The sequence below is a fragment of the Molothrus ater genome, chromosome 6, assembly GCF_012460135.2.
Source record: "Molothrus ater isolate BHLD 08-10-18 breed brown headed cowbird chromosome 6, BPBGC_Mater_1.1, whole genome shotgun sequence".
In the NCBI taxonomy this organism is placed as follows: Eukaryota; Metazoa; Chordata; class Aves; order Passeriformes; family Icteridae; genus Molothrus; species Molothrus ater.
This window is the reverse complement of record NC_050483.2, coordinates 26110879-26126046: the sequence shown is the minus strand read 5'-3', so window position 1 is coordinate 26126046 and position 15168 is coordinate 26110879. Positions and strand designations below refer to the sequence as shown.

Sequence of the window (15168 nt, the reverse complement as noted above, 5' to 3'; positions counted from 1 at the left end):
ATGAATAAAAAGCCTGTAGCCCTGAAGCTAGAGAATCTAGCCTTGAGTTCAGTAGCAGTCTGCCCTGTAATATAGAGAAGGGCTTGGTGCTCTCAGAGCCAAGGCCAAAGTTTCTTTTTGGCCAGATCTGAACAGTGGATCCAGCACTTCTTTCCCTCACGGCTAAAAATGGATTTTATTTTGTGTATCATTTGTGCCCCCATTTAGGGTCCTGTTGTCTGAGCATAGCTCGCTGCCAGTCTGACTTCATCTTGCTCAGCAAACAGGATTGATAACAGAAATTTTAAGGCAGGGGAAAATCAGGTGTCTCTTCTTTTATTTATGCACCTATGACTGTAATGTGAAGCAGACATGATAAATTTTTCTTGTTTAGACCTAAACTGAGTTCAGCTTTTCTTGCACAGCTGGACCTTTCAGACACAAGACTCTGCCTTTCAATGCCAGCACTAAGCCATGGGTCATTCCCTTCCCCTCAGATGTAGAGCCCGTACGTCCCTGCAGAACATACAATCTCTCTATATTTTTCTGATTTGTATATGACATTCATTCACTCCAATGCACAGTAACTGTCTTTACTGTTAAAGAAGCCAATTCATGCTTATAAATTAATTCTGTTTCTAAGACTGCCCAGAAGTCCCTGGATTTCTGTATGATCACAGAAGCCAGTAATTGCAGCTCACTTGCATACCTAGTACTGTTAATACATATGTAGCAGGTGGAGTGAGCATGGTTCCTCTTTCCCTCCAGAAACTTTAAAAGGGAATGGTGTCACCAGCCTCTGGTTTCAGGGGTTCTGAACTGGCCTGTGCTCTTAAATCCATCAGTCATGACATTTCTACTATGGCCTGTAGAATAACTGTACAATAGTTTCAGCAAACTTCAGGGGAAGAGAAGTTATTACTGCCCACATGGAAATTGTGAGACAGCACTGATATTTTCTGGTCTGATAATAATCTGATTCAGATGAAAGAAGGTAACACTTCCTCTAATTTTTTTCTGCTCTGTGTTAATGGTTTTCAAACAGAGCACTGAAAATGTGATAATGGATTTCACGTTCTATTGCAGAGCTGCTTGACAGAGGAAAATATGAAGTATTTCTTACTCCTTACATGCCCCATTATTAATTCAGGTTTTTCTTCACGTTGGACTTCACGTTCTTCACGTTGGTGGCATGTTTTCACTACTTTATCAGTGCTGTAAATTTCTCCTTCTAATCAGAGTCTCTGTCCCTTCTCAGGCCATGTCACTAAATGCATGTATTTTGGGATTGAACAGGTACCTGTGGTGGCAATCATGACAACAGGAGGTGGAACCAGAGCTCTGACAGCCATGTATGCTCACCTCCTCAGTGTGCAGGAAATGAATGTCTTGGACTGTGTCTCATATATCACTGGTTTATCTGGAACAACATGGTAAGAGCAAGATAAGAACACAGGAATTTTCCATAATTGACGTCAAAGAGTGATCTTGAGTTATATGATCTTAACTATCTAGAAAAGGCTTTCTTTTTCTGCTTTTATTTTGTTGTTGTTTCTTTCACTAGGTATTTTCCCACATTTGCAATTAATTAAATATGTGGATAGTACCAAACACATGTTGTTTTTTCATATAAATGAAGGCAATAATACACAAACCTCCATAACTTCCAAAGCTCTGTTTCAGAACTCACACTTTTCCTTGTGGGGTTTTTTTGTTTGTTCTTTTTTTTTTAGGACCATGTCAAACTTGTATGAAGATCCTGACTGGTCCCAAAAGGATCTCAAGGAAACCCTCAATGATGCCCGAAAGCATGTACTTAAAAATAAGTTTGTTACTTGTTTTGCCCCTGATCGTCTGAAATACTATTTGGAAGAGTTGTGCCAGAGGAAACAGGAAGGACATCAGCTGTGTTTCACAGACCTGTGGGGACTCATCATTGAAACCATGTTACATGATAAGGTACAATAACAGCACCTTTCTCTTCAGATTTGAATATCCAGTGAATACAGCAGTGAGGAAAGACAGTAAATCAAAAACCAGTTGAGATTGGAAGGGACCTCTACAGTTCTTGTCCAAGCAGAATTAGGAAGGGCCAGCTACCCTAAACTATGGGCTTTGAATATCTCCACAGCTGAAGACTCCACAATTTCTCTGGGCAACACATGCCAATGTTTGACCACCCTTATGCAAAATAGTTTTTTTGCATGTTTGTTTTTCATATAGATGCCTAAAGCATGTGCCTTGGCAGTACCATTCATTGTACCATTATACCATTGTACTATGCTTGTTGGCTGTATTATACAGATCTTAACATCACACCTGGTACAGAAAGGATGAAAAGAATGAAAAGAAATAACAGGAAACTTACAGTATGAACTTCTTTTAATTTATTTAGAAGGGGCTTACAAGAGGGTTGGAGAGAGACTATTCAGAAGGGTATGTAGTAGTAGGACAAGGGGGAAATGGCCTTAACATGAAGGAGGGTAGGTTTAGATTAGGTATTAGGAAGAATTCTTCACTATGAGGGTAGTGAGTTCCCAGAGAGATTGTGGACCCCCTGTCTCTGGAGGTGTTTAAGACCAGGTTGGATGGGGAGCAACCCGGTCTTGTGAAAGGTGTCCCTGCCTATGGCAGTGGGATTGGCACTAAGTGATTTTTAAGGGCCCTTCCAACCCCAACCATTCTGTGATCCTGTGAATTCACATGTAAATATTTGAATTAAAATCCTGCTGTTCTTTTAAAAGAGCTGCACAATAAGGCAAGGCAAAGAAAAATCACAAACCCAAAGACAGTATCTCTGAGCTGATAATAAGACATCACCCTGCAAATATTTCCATCAAGAGCTGTGTTCAGGCTCTATTTTAATCTTCATGAATATTTCTGTCCCACTAGGCCATTTATGCTTTAGAATGAGAAAACATTCCCCCTGTAATGTGATTAACCCCCCATACAGCCACATTTCTACTGCCTGGCCATAGCACAGTGGTAGAGACTCCCTGGGGTTGTGTTCAGCAGGGAGCTGTGAGTGTCCCCAGAGCCCTGTCCCCTGGCCAACAGTAGCCCAAGGGAAGCCTGGTGGCACTGGTGGCACAGCCATCCTTCCACGGGCTCTGCTGAGGGGGAGCACCTGCAGCACTGCTTGTAGGAGCACACTCCCAAACCTTGGTTCTGCTCCCTAACCATCCTGCCCTTTCCACCCTGCCTGAGCTCTGCAGCAGAAGGGCCAAGGCTTGCTGCACACTCTGCATGAGCTTTGTCTCTGTCACAGCTCTGAGGAAAAGGTGTTTTTCTAGGCAGTCAGAGAGGGGCTTACTCTTTCATAATGAAATATTTTCTGTCAAGAGTGCTTTTCAAACATTCCCAGACATTTTTTGTGAAATAAAAAATGTGGATAATAGCATTTTCTCCTTACCATATTCTTTCAACATATGAATTTAGATAATTTTTGTGCTGAAGTGGTGGGGCAAGTGAGGGACAAGGATAGGGATGACAGCACCTCTCTAAACTAAGCAACTGTGGAGCATCCTAGTTGGAGTCATGTATGCACTGCATTGTCAGAACCCAGGTTTAGATTAAGTGGGAGGCTCTTTGTGTCATCCAATTGTCCTGAGCTACTGTCATTTTTCAAAACAGGAGGACTGCCATAAGCTCACAGATCAGCAGCAGGCGCTAAATCAGGGTCAAAATCCCCTGCCCATCTACCTCTCTCTCAATGTGAAGGATAAAATCAGCGACCAGGATTTTAGAGGTAACAACACTCCAGAATTGCATTTAATATTTAATCCCAATTGTGGTCAATTTAAGATTAGATAAGGATATCAATTCAATGCACAAATACTCTGAAGGCTAATCCACATCAAAGGAGATATTTAATAGTTAATATTTTTAAGACCTTTGTATAATTCAGTATCCAGGGTCAAAGGCAGGACAACAGAAGACACTATGTACTTCTGCACTTCTGTGCACATTATGCACAGAAACTGTCAAAAAGTTTATACAGACATACAGATGTAAGAGGAAAATTTGTTCTGCATGTTCACCACTGTGAAATGTACAGTGAACAAATGTCTGTTGCAAAGGGTATTAATTAGAAACCAGTCTGCCTTAACCTGGCCAATATCATGTTTTATTCAAATAATTATGCCTCTGCTGCTGTAATCAGTCTGTCTTATGCCTTTTCTTTTAGAATGGGTGGAATTCACCCCTTATGAGGTAGGATTCCCAAAATATGGTGCCTTCATTCCTGCAGAAGATTTTGGCAGCGAGTTCTTCATGGGTCGCCTGATGAAGAAAGTCCCAGAATCCAGAATCTGCTTTTTGGAAGGTGATTTCTTGTTCTGGGAAAAAGTAGTATAATATAATCTGCTCCTGCACAAACCCCTCTTCTGAAATTAAACATTTAGTGTGTTTTCATCTACCAGGAGAATTATATGGTAAAATACCAGAACTGATAACAGGTCACAATCTGCAGGATTTTTCATTTTCTCTGTGATCTTATTCATCTTAACAGATTTATTGATTTCAGCTGTGGTTATATGTACTGACATGAGACCTTTGCAATACATATATAGATTTGACAGCAACAAAAGTTGTGTATCATTGCTGCTAAGTTAAATCATCCATTTCTTCTGCAGCCTGAGTCTATAAAATGCACCTTTTTATCTACAAAGTTCCTTCCACATCTAGCCCTGATTAATTCTTAAGATAAAATTTCCATTTCAGAGTGCAAATAGGTTGTAATATTTTTAATTTTTTTCCATCTTGCATAAAAAAGTGAAAGCAGTAAGGAAACCTTTCTTCCCTTTGCGAAAGCAATCTCTTGCCTCATTGTTCTTTCTACTTCCACCAACTCCATAAAGGAAAAAGGAAGTTTCAGGGGTTTTTTTGAGAAGTTGAAACTTTTTGCTTGTGTGGAGATTTCACTACAGCTAATCATGAGGCGTAAAGAAGCAACTTAGAATCTCTCTGTCCCTGGCTGCAGTTTCTGGTAAGGACACAGGTCTTCCCTTCTGTGTTCAGAAAGGAAAGTGGATGTCATGTTACATCTTAGATCACCACCCTCTTTCTACACCTTGGCACTTTCTTCCTACCTTCTCTAGAATGATTAAAGGACATTTATGCCCCCGTTCCCTGAAGTGTCCAGTGACACAGTTATTTGAAAGTTTTATATCAAATTCCTTTGCAACCCCTTTATTTTTTGTCAAATACATCTTATGCCACAGGGATCTGGAGCAGTGTATTTTCCTTGAATCTCATGGATGCTTGGTATATATCTGTTAATTCAGAAGACTTCTGGCACAAATGGACACGAGACAAAATTACTGACATAGGTGGGCTATTCTTATGTGATTATTTTGGTTTTGGGTTTTTTTTTCCCTCTGTGCTGCTGCTCTCTTACTGAATTTTTCAAAGCCCTTTTAGAACATTCTCTTCAGGCAATTCCATTATCCACATGTAAACCAGAAGGAAATTCATGCCATGTACTACATATGGCAATTATTTCAGTTGTATGTGAAAAGAACCCCCAGGATCCATCACAGAAAAATAAAAGAGACAATGACCCTCTTATGAGATGTTTTCTGAGCAGAAGGGTAAAACTAGAGAAAAATATCCTTGTAGATGGAGGATGCTCACATAGCCTTCCACAACCCTCTAGCTCCTCTCTCAGAAGTTGGAGCGTCAGAGAAATGGGAGCAACAACATCCTTGCATCTCTGAAGTCTACAAATCATTGACACAAACTTCAGTACTATTGGAAGTCATTCCAAACTAGTCATAAGGATGAGATTTGCAAAACATGATACAAAATTAAGAAAGATCTGCAGGGTCAGATTTCAAGGACAAATACTCAAGACAAACACATTACAAAGAAAAGATGACAAGGAAGAGAAGTATTTCAAAAAGGCTTACTTATTTTATCTTCTAGCACTTGCAAGGGAGTCATTTCTGGTTGTTAAATCAAGGATTCTGTATTTGCTAGTGAGGAACATTAATTATGTTTGTGTGGCTGAGAGATTGTTATTGGGTGGCTTTTTATGTGTCTGAGAGAGAATATGTGGCATGGAGTAGCAAAGAAAGACACAGTTAAGTGCAATTTAATAGATAAAACCATAGCAGAGCAAAGAAATTTCTATTTAATAGATAAAACCATAGCAGAGCAAAGAAATTTGTAGTAGGTGGGGTCTTGCAGTGCAAAAAAAAAACTTTTATCACTGTGAAGTGAGAAGAAGAAAGGGATTTTTCAAAGCTTAGCTAAAAAACCCATGAGATTTGTGAAAATCCTGCAAGTAAAAAGAGAAAGAAGTCCAAATTTTCCAAACATACTAAACTAAGAGGTGACTGCACAGATTGACTTCACATATGTAAGCTGTTATTCTTTCTTCTGCAGATGATGAAGCCCTATTCCCTACAAGACCAAATGAGCTTGATACTCGAGTGGTTTGTCCTCCTGACAGCTTTTCAGAAATATTCCGAGATGTTGCAATGTTACGTCCAGCAGCCTCAGAAATCCATAACTTCCTGAAAGGCCTCCAGATAAACAACAACTACCTAGAGAGCGAGTTTTCCAAGTGGAAAGGTATGGTAACAACACCCTGCTTTGAGTTACCGTTTAAACCATCCCTGTGAAAAAGAAACAATCCTTTAAATGCTATCAAGCTAACTGCTTTTTTGTTTTGTTCTGACAGTATTTGACACTGTTTGTCACTGAAAGATAAAATTAGTCATCAGGAGAGACTTCAAACTAAGTTCTTCAAAAAATTCATAAAGTCCCACAACTGATAGGTGAGAAGAGTCCCAATTAGTCACCCATGCTCAAGGGATGTGGCAGGGAGCTTTGTTTCCTGTTACATTTTTACATCTAAGTAAGATGTAACCTTTGTAACAGTATTCCCTGTCATCCAGGTAGGGAATTTTTTTGTTCAGTCTGGCACCAGTTATTCCATGTAAAATTCTAGCTGTCTGCTGGTTCTCATAGTGAGCAAGGCACCCAACACATTTAGTCCTTTTACTGTGTTGAGAGAGAGCGAGGTGCCATTTTAATTTGTTTCATATTAACAGAAAAGAAAAAAAAAAAAAGAAAACAAAAAACCCACACCAACCTGATCAGAGTCACACACAAGATGAATTGTCTACTCTTCTGAGCCCCAAGTTAATCCCTTTTAGTCAGAGGAAAACCAAAGAAATTGCAGAGTAAAGAGTGAAAAGAGGAAGCCAGATGAGGAACTGAGAAATTACTGAACTGCAGCCATCAGCTAGATAGGTAGGTCTAGGACCCAAGAAAAGTTGAAATCCCTATTTGTTAACAGTAGGCTTTCCTCAGCATTTCCCTTGCATTGGGCACTTTCTCTGAAAAAACTTGCTTCTTTCCTAGACTGTGAGCTGGACTCCCAGCCCAACCACCTGACAACAGCAACAGACTACCTCATCCTGATTGATACTGCATTTGCCTTTGCTACCAGTTACCCACCCCTTATGAGGCCAGAAAGGAAAGTGGATGTCATTTTGCATTTCAACTACAGCTCAGGTTCACAGACAGGGGTGAGTCTTGCACATTCTTCTTCATTGACTTCTCTGTTTTATCGCTGAATTCCCAGAATGGCTGGTCCTCTACTCATAGAAACTTTTGTTTTTCCCCAGTATCTGGGAAGTGTTGATAAGTTAACAGTTTGCTGTTAACTGGGAGTTACATATCTTTATGGAACAGAACAAATGTTATCAGGAAGTAATAATTTAGTAAACTATACCTGCCCCTTTTTACATGTAAGTGGTCTTAGCTGATTTGAAGGCAGTCAGAAGTAGAATGAATGAAGCTAATTGCCTTTAAACATTGACTAATATTTCTCAATGCAATCATACATATTCCTGTGCAAGGGAAAATGTACCTTCAGGACAATATAACTGCAACAATAGGTTTGATGTAGAAGACTAGATATGCAAATAAATGCAACAACAGTTTGCATTTAGGAATGTTAAATTCCTTAGGAGTAAAAAGTTGTCTAAAGGGACAAAATGTGAAACATAGCCAGTGTAGATTTTCAGAGACATGTGAAGTCAGATCCATCTCACTTAACTCTGGCCTTCCAAGGCTTGGCTCCATAAACAACCTCAACCTAGACCTAAATTGGATATGTACCATAATCTGTCAGAACCTGTCCCTTGCCCCACAAATATTCCCAGTGAAATTAGATTTTGGTCAAATTCAAAGTTCTTCCCATATGTCCTGATGTTTTCTTTTCTTTTGTTTTCCTATTGTGGCAACAAGCCCCTCAAAGATGCCTCTAAATACTTCGAGAAACAGGGAATTCCTTTCCCTACAAAGGTGCCAGATGATCAGGAAACTCCACATCTGAAGGAATGCTACATTGTTGGTGATAAAGATAGCCCAGAAACACCTATTGTGATATTTTTCCCTCTAGTAAATGACACCTTCAGGGAATACAAAGCACCTGGTAAGTTAACAGTTACCCATCACATTAACAGCCAGTGGCCACTTTCTTCCTCTTTTTTACTGGATAATATCTGGTTTTCAGATTACAAACTTGAACTCTCTTTGCTTAGATATGAACCATATCAAGAAACTTAAAATATGTGATTTTTCCTGGACAGGAGAGGATCATGTGGGATTAGCCTTTGGACATATTTTCCTCTTCAGATTTTTTTGCCTTTTCATAAGCAGATTGCAGTTAATTGAGGAAAACAATGTTTTGTTTATCTGCTGTAGCAGAAATTAGCAGGGGTAATTTCCTCTCATACTTGTCATCCTCTCCTGTTAGAGAATGCTCCAAGGAGTCTGTGGATTTCATTGTTTAAAATAGTTTCCTGGCTTACAGTTAGGCAGAAAACAAAAGTATGAACTAGCAAAGTGATGAAAATGTAACAGTGAAGCACAGTGAAGTGATGAAAGTACAACACTGAGCCATTCCAACAGTGTCTGTTCCCTTTGAAATTTAAAGAGTGTCAATAGCAATATTGCCAGTCACTTCTAAACAGATGAATTCTAAGTCCTGGTACCATATCCCACATGCCATAATATTCTCTTGCTACCAGGGCCTCAGTTACTCCTTCTCCAGATGCTAAAATTCCTAACTCAGATTGTGAGTTCACTTCTAAGCCCCACAGTATACTTGAAAGCCATAAGTTCTGTGTTAGTACATGGTACATTCAATTTAAAACCAAAACAAATGCAGAAACTATTGTCCCAATTGTATCAATCCTTATCCTTTTATATTAAGTAAATTGTAAAAGATAATATGGTACTTTTGTTTTGTTGATTGACTTCATTGCACATTTGAGATGTACAACTGGGGTTTTGAACAGGATTCAAATAGACTAAAGGTATTTATGCATGTATACACACCATTCTACTCCAGCTCTCACCACTGATGAGATAGCCCAAAAGTTGCTTTCTGCAGTTGCCTTTTGTAGAGAAAATTAAAGAAAGGAAAAAAGAAGAAAGAAGTAGAAGGAGAACTGAGATTTAGCTTCTGTTCTGCTCTTCTATACTGAACTGCTCTTGTGTGTTGCTCTGTGAGGGAGTTTGCTGGCCTTCTTCCCCCCACTAATTTCCAAAAATGAGGGATGCCTAGCCTCAGTCAGTTATCTACTATCAGGTGTACATCTGATGATGTGCAGATGTTAAATGTTAACACAAATTATCAGCGAGTCTAAAAACGGGTGTTGCTACGTATGAAGAAAATTCATTTGAAGACCTGCACAATATCTGCCTATTGCATACACTTGAGGCAAACTTGTGTTGTCCAACCAGTTCAGCTGGTAGCTGCAAGATGAGACTAAACAGAAAGAGAGAGAAGGGTCCTCGTCATGCCCCCTCAAGCAAAGGGTCATCTGAGCTGGCATGAAAGGGCTCTGTGCAGGCAGATTTTTTGGGAGGACTGATACCTTGCAGCTGAGACCAGACCTCCATAGCAGCAGGATGGATGCTGCAGAAGGTCCTGTGAGGCTGGAAAAGGATGTCTCCTTTTGTTAGTGACAGACTCAGAGATCAGCTTAATTTATAGGGCTTCAGTACCATGCCCTGGCCCAGATCTAAATTGTACAGCATGTGAAGTTTTAGTATAATCACATGAACAGGCAGTTTTTCCATAGGCAGTTCATCCATCAGCTTGTTCAGAAGGGGAATTTAGAGCCTGGGCAGTAAACAAGTAAAACTGGCATACTCAAACTGCTTAACTTCTGCACTCTTAAGCTATTCCATAATCAAGTAGAAAGGGAATTCTCTGTGGGACACTTAGACTGCTTCAGTTGAGTGGCACCACTTCACTGTAACTCTGTCTGCAAAGCTGAGAGGAGTACATCTATTGGACACTGAGAGACCCCTCAAGGAAAATCAGAACCCTTTGATTGATGTTGTTAGATCCATGTTGGTAGAAAAGATTCCCCAAATGCATGATGTACTGTCAGGGAGATGCTGACTTTTCCCAGTGCCTACTCCCCTGCCATGGCTCAGAGGGTACAGGTATCTGTGACTGTGGAGGGTGCTTGTCTCCTACAGTAATGCCCTCTTGGCCATGTAATGGTCTCACTGGAAGCTGACAGAAAACTTCTCATGTTTCTGATACTCTCTCTGACAGTATTACCTACCATTTCTGGGTTGCTAATGCTCTCTTTCCCTCATGCCAACTGTCAGAAAACCAAAGGGTCTGTGCAAATGATGAGGAAGCATAAAAACATATGTGAACCTGGTTTGATCTGGAAAAGAGTTAATTTTCTTCCTAGCAGCTGGAATAGTTCTTGTTTGGGATCTGGAATGAGAATTATGTTGCTCTTCCTTTTCTGTCCCATTAAACTGCCTTTATCTCCACCCACATTTTCTCCCTTTGCTCCTCTGGTTCTCTCCCCACCTGTGTACTGAGCAAGCAGCTGTGTTGCTTAGCTGCTGGCTGGGGTGAAACCCTGATGTGGGATTACAGGATACCACACAGCAGTGGATCTCCACCTCCTCAGGTCTCTGCCCCAGGGGTGGGATCTTCAGCTGTCCTTTAGCAGTTAAAGGCACATAATGGAATCCAGCAATCTTCAGAATCCAACAAAATTAATTGACCTCTTCCCTTCCAAGAACCTATTTATTCTATGTATTAGCAGATAGATAGAGAGGGGCTCAGCCTGTTCGTATGCCGTGTCCCATCGGTTCAGAGTCGAGCAAAAAACTGATTTAGTTTAGGTTTGTGATCCACTAATTGTGCATGCCTGGGAAACACCCAGACCCGAATTGTTTTTTGCAAATTAACCAAGCCATTGCTTGTCTGTTAGGTGTGAAGCGTAGTCCCTCAGAGATGGCAGAGGGCGAGGTTGATGTTACCAATGCCTGTGGCCCATATTACATAAACAATCTGAGCTATTCAGAGGAAAATTTTGACAAACTGGTGAATCTAAGTTACTACAACGTCCAGAACAACAAAGATTTGATTCTTCAGGCCTTGCGTACAGCTGTGGAGCGGAAAAAGAAGCACAAGAAAGAGCAAGCGCTGCACAAACAACCCGATGGCCATGGCATGCCTGTGCCTGCCAGAGAGGGAACCCAGCACTTGGCTGGCTGCCCAGCACCAGGGAATATGAAATAAAGGATTATCCTATTGATGAAGAAGAAAAGGAATTTTATTAGGAAGTGAAGACAAGCCAAAGAATGCTAAGAATAGCACTTCATTTGTCATCAAAAATGTTAAGCCTGTCTGTCAGTGGAGGGAATAAACTCAAAAAACCAGCTCTTCCTTAATGAACTCATGTGCTTCCCTCATTGACAACCTCAGGAGCATGGCTAGGTGAGGCTCTGCTCCACTGTACTTGCAGAAGTGACCTGCCATACTGTGTGGACGAGGAAGTGTGAGGAAGTTTACACTGACTGTTTGTGTTCTACCTGTGCTATAGAAACAGGATTGCCGGTCCAGAAATGCAGCAGAGAACAAAATCCATTGTCTCTAAAAAAAATCAAGGAAGCCATTTGTGAACTAAGAAATCTTTATGTGAATGTAAATAAATATTGAATTTATACAATAAATCACTACTTCTGAGTAGAAGTTACAGCAAATAAATAGCTTTCCTATCAAATACATGTTTCAGCCCCTTATTTTAGGTGCTTCTTCCTCTAATAGCAAGACAAAGAAAACATGCAGACATTTCATAGCTGCTGAAGAATTATTGAAGAACGTGTACCTGCTCCAGACCTAGATGTAAGCTACTGCAAGATTCTGGAACCCCTTGAGTTTAGGATTACAACTAAAACCCATCTATACAAGAACCAACTCATGTTAATTTGTTTTAGCAAGCTGGATTTAAATGCTATTGATAATATCAAACGTTCTTTAGGATTGATTGAGACTATTACATCGAAAACACAAGAAACACAGACAAAGCAGAACTGAAATTGTGTACCTAATATCACTCATGCAAATGTGATTTTTTTTAAACTTGCTGTAGAGTATAGCAAATGAAGTTAACAAAGCATCAACTTTCAACTTTCTGATGCTTTGGTTGTGAGACTAACATATCTCTTTTCCAGCAAGCAGTCTGGGTTTTTGACAGATGGAATCTGTAAAATCTACATTTATTCTTCTTCTAATTTTTTTAATTCAATGCTATGGTTTTATTTATTAGACATCTTGTATCCACAAGCCCATGTTTCCTATAGGCTTCCCCACTCCTGAATTCCACTGTAGTATTCTTTGTCAAGAAATCCTGTTATTGTGGGCCAGAAATGGAATGGCCTTTGGTCTCAAGGTTGAGGGTCTCCTCCTAGGTGGTGCACAGAGATGTAACCCCTCTGTTTGCCACTTAGGTCAGTGAACACTTAGCTGCTTGCTACAGGAGCCCAGAGAGCTCCTGGACTGTATGCCCAGAGTTTATCTCCCATGGAAACGAGAGAGCAAACAAGACTGCATCTGCAGTTATGGATCTCATCATAGTATGGGACGGGATGTAGTCAGAGGACACAGCCAGACCTGGGAATTTGGAAGCACTCCCAGGTTCCAATATACAGTTAGAGCTTTATTGTCTGAAGGGCAAAAATTATTTCACCGACAGCAGGAAGCATCTAGGCAGGAAGTCTGAAGACAAGCAGAAAGAGGTGTGTGAGTGCAAACACTTCCCTGCCCTTCCTGCTGCTTTCCAGCAGACATGAAAGGGTCATGGAGAACAATGAGCACTTTACCCCATTTCAAAAATCTTGCATGGAATAATTACTCAGTATTTCAGTTTTCTATGTTCAAGAAGAATACAGAGGAAAATGTCAGGCCTGATCAAGGAGGTGGAACTGCTTCCACCCAAGGTACAAATAGCTGAGGAATCTGCAACCCAGAAAAAGAACAGGAGGAGTGAAAGGCAGAAAAGAGAGATGCATGAAGTCAGTGCACATCTCTTCTATCACAAGACCTTGAGAGGATCAGACAAAACTAGTGAACAGCAGGTTTAAAACAGACTGAGGTAGTTCTGCACACATGTAATTAAGTTTTCTTGGTGACAAAATTTTATGCATTCAAAAAACTGATTGAGACATTCACTGGAAAATCTTTAGGGACTGAAAAAATACAATGGCTCTGCATCTGCCTCAGTCCTGCACTGAATCATGAATCCCCAGAGACTCGGAGGACAGTCTGAGGCAGTATCATACCTGCCCTGTAAGGCATGTGAGCTATGTAAGCTTCTCCAGTCACTAAATACTGGATTTAGCACCACAGACAAAGGGGAAAGGAACCTCACTCCACACTGCAGTACTTAGGTTTTCCACAGCTCAGATATTTTTGCAGATAATTAATAATTAGGAGCAGTCAGACCTCTAAAGATGTGGTGATACAAGACTAATTTAAAAGAAATTACTGAAGTAAAATAGAGAAGGTGTAAGTAACTACAAGGATAACTTAATTGTGTATTAATTAAGCCATATAGAAAATGAATGACAATTAAAGGAATACTATGAAAAGGAGATTTTAAAAACTGAGGAAACTGGTCAGCAAGACCCTATGTGAAATGGTATAAAATCTTCGGACTCAGCATGGAAATTGCAACAAGAAAGTTGCAAAATATACGCACAGCCCTAAATAAAATGCAAAGCAAGGAACCAAGAAAAGGCAAAGAGGTTAAATGCCCAGAACTGAGCATTGCTAAAGTCTAACATCTGTTCTTTGAGGAACAGCATAGAGAGGAAGGAGATTAAAAGAGCACATCTAAACTTGCTGATGTATTTAGAAAAGACCCAGAGCATATCGAGAAAATGCAGCATTCAATATGGAAATGAAGATGAGAAAGGTACAAAGATAAAAATGTGAAACAGTAGATGTGCTGGACCAGCAGAAGGGGATTTATATGATATGGATGCTCTGAAGGAGCCATAAGTGTGTCACACAAAAGGCACATTTGTAATACAGTGTTTAAACACAGTTTCAGCAAAAATTTCCACTCCTTTGCTTTTAACGGAGGTCCCAAGTTTTTGTTTGTTTGGTTGTTTGTTTTTTTTTAGTTACTGAGCACAAACATTAATGTCAGAGGACAAAAAATACTTGTTTTATTGATTTCCCCAAGATTGTAGTGAAGCCGGTGTTACCCTCCACTAAAATCTCCTGTAAAATCAATGGGCAAGGTGGCAGGACCTAGGGTTAGAACTAATGGTCGTGTCTTCTACACACGTCTCACAGAAAGACTTCCCTGTTTTACTAAGATTTTTCACTGTGTTTAAAACAGTTGCCTGATGTCGCAGCTAAACACCACGGCGCTTAGTCACACATTTCTTTTGCATCCAAAGACAGCAACCATCATCACAAAAGCACGAAAAGCATTTGGGCCATTCTACGTTCAGATCGGAGCTGTCAAAGTGTTTCCGGACTTCATCGCAAGGGGCTGAGATTTTAGCGCAGAAGAGCAGCAGGCACAATTAAACCTCCAGAAACGGACTTGTGGCCAAAAAAAAAAAGAAAAAAGAAAAAAAGAAAAACCATCGGATTCGAAAAAAACACCAGACGAACTTCCCTTTCAGAAGAACCCCAAACCCACCCGGCTCCCAGGGTGTGTGCGGCAGGGAGCGGGGCCCCGCCCAGCCCGGCCGCTGAGTGGAGCGCGGCAGCGCTGCCGGCACCGCCTCTCGCCGGGGCCGGGCGGGTCTGCGGCGGCGGCTGCGTGCGCGGGAGGCGCGGCGGCAGCGGCGGCAGTGGCAGCAGTGGCAGCAGTGGCAGCGGCAGCGGCA

At 40.8% G+C, this 15168-nt stretch overlaps 1 pseudogene; it reads left to right on the top strand.

Moving 5' to 3' along the window:
- LOC118687330 (cytosolic phospholipase A2 epsilon-like) overlaps positions 1 to 11560 on the top strand; it is a 36781-nt pseudogene extending 25221 nt beyond the window's left edge.
- Positions 11561 to 15168: the final 3608 nt, after the last annotated feature.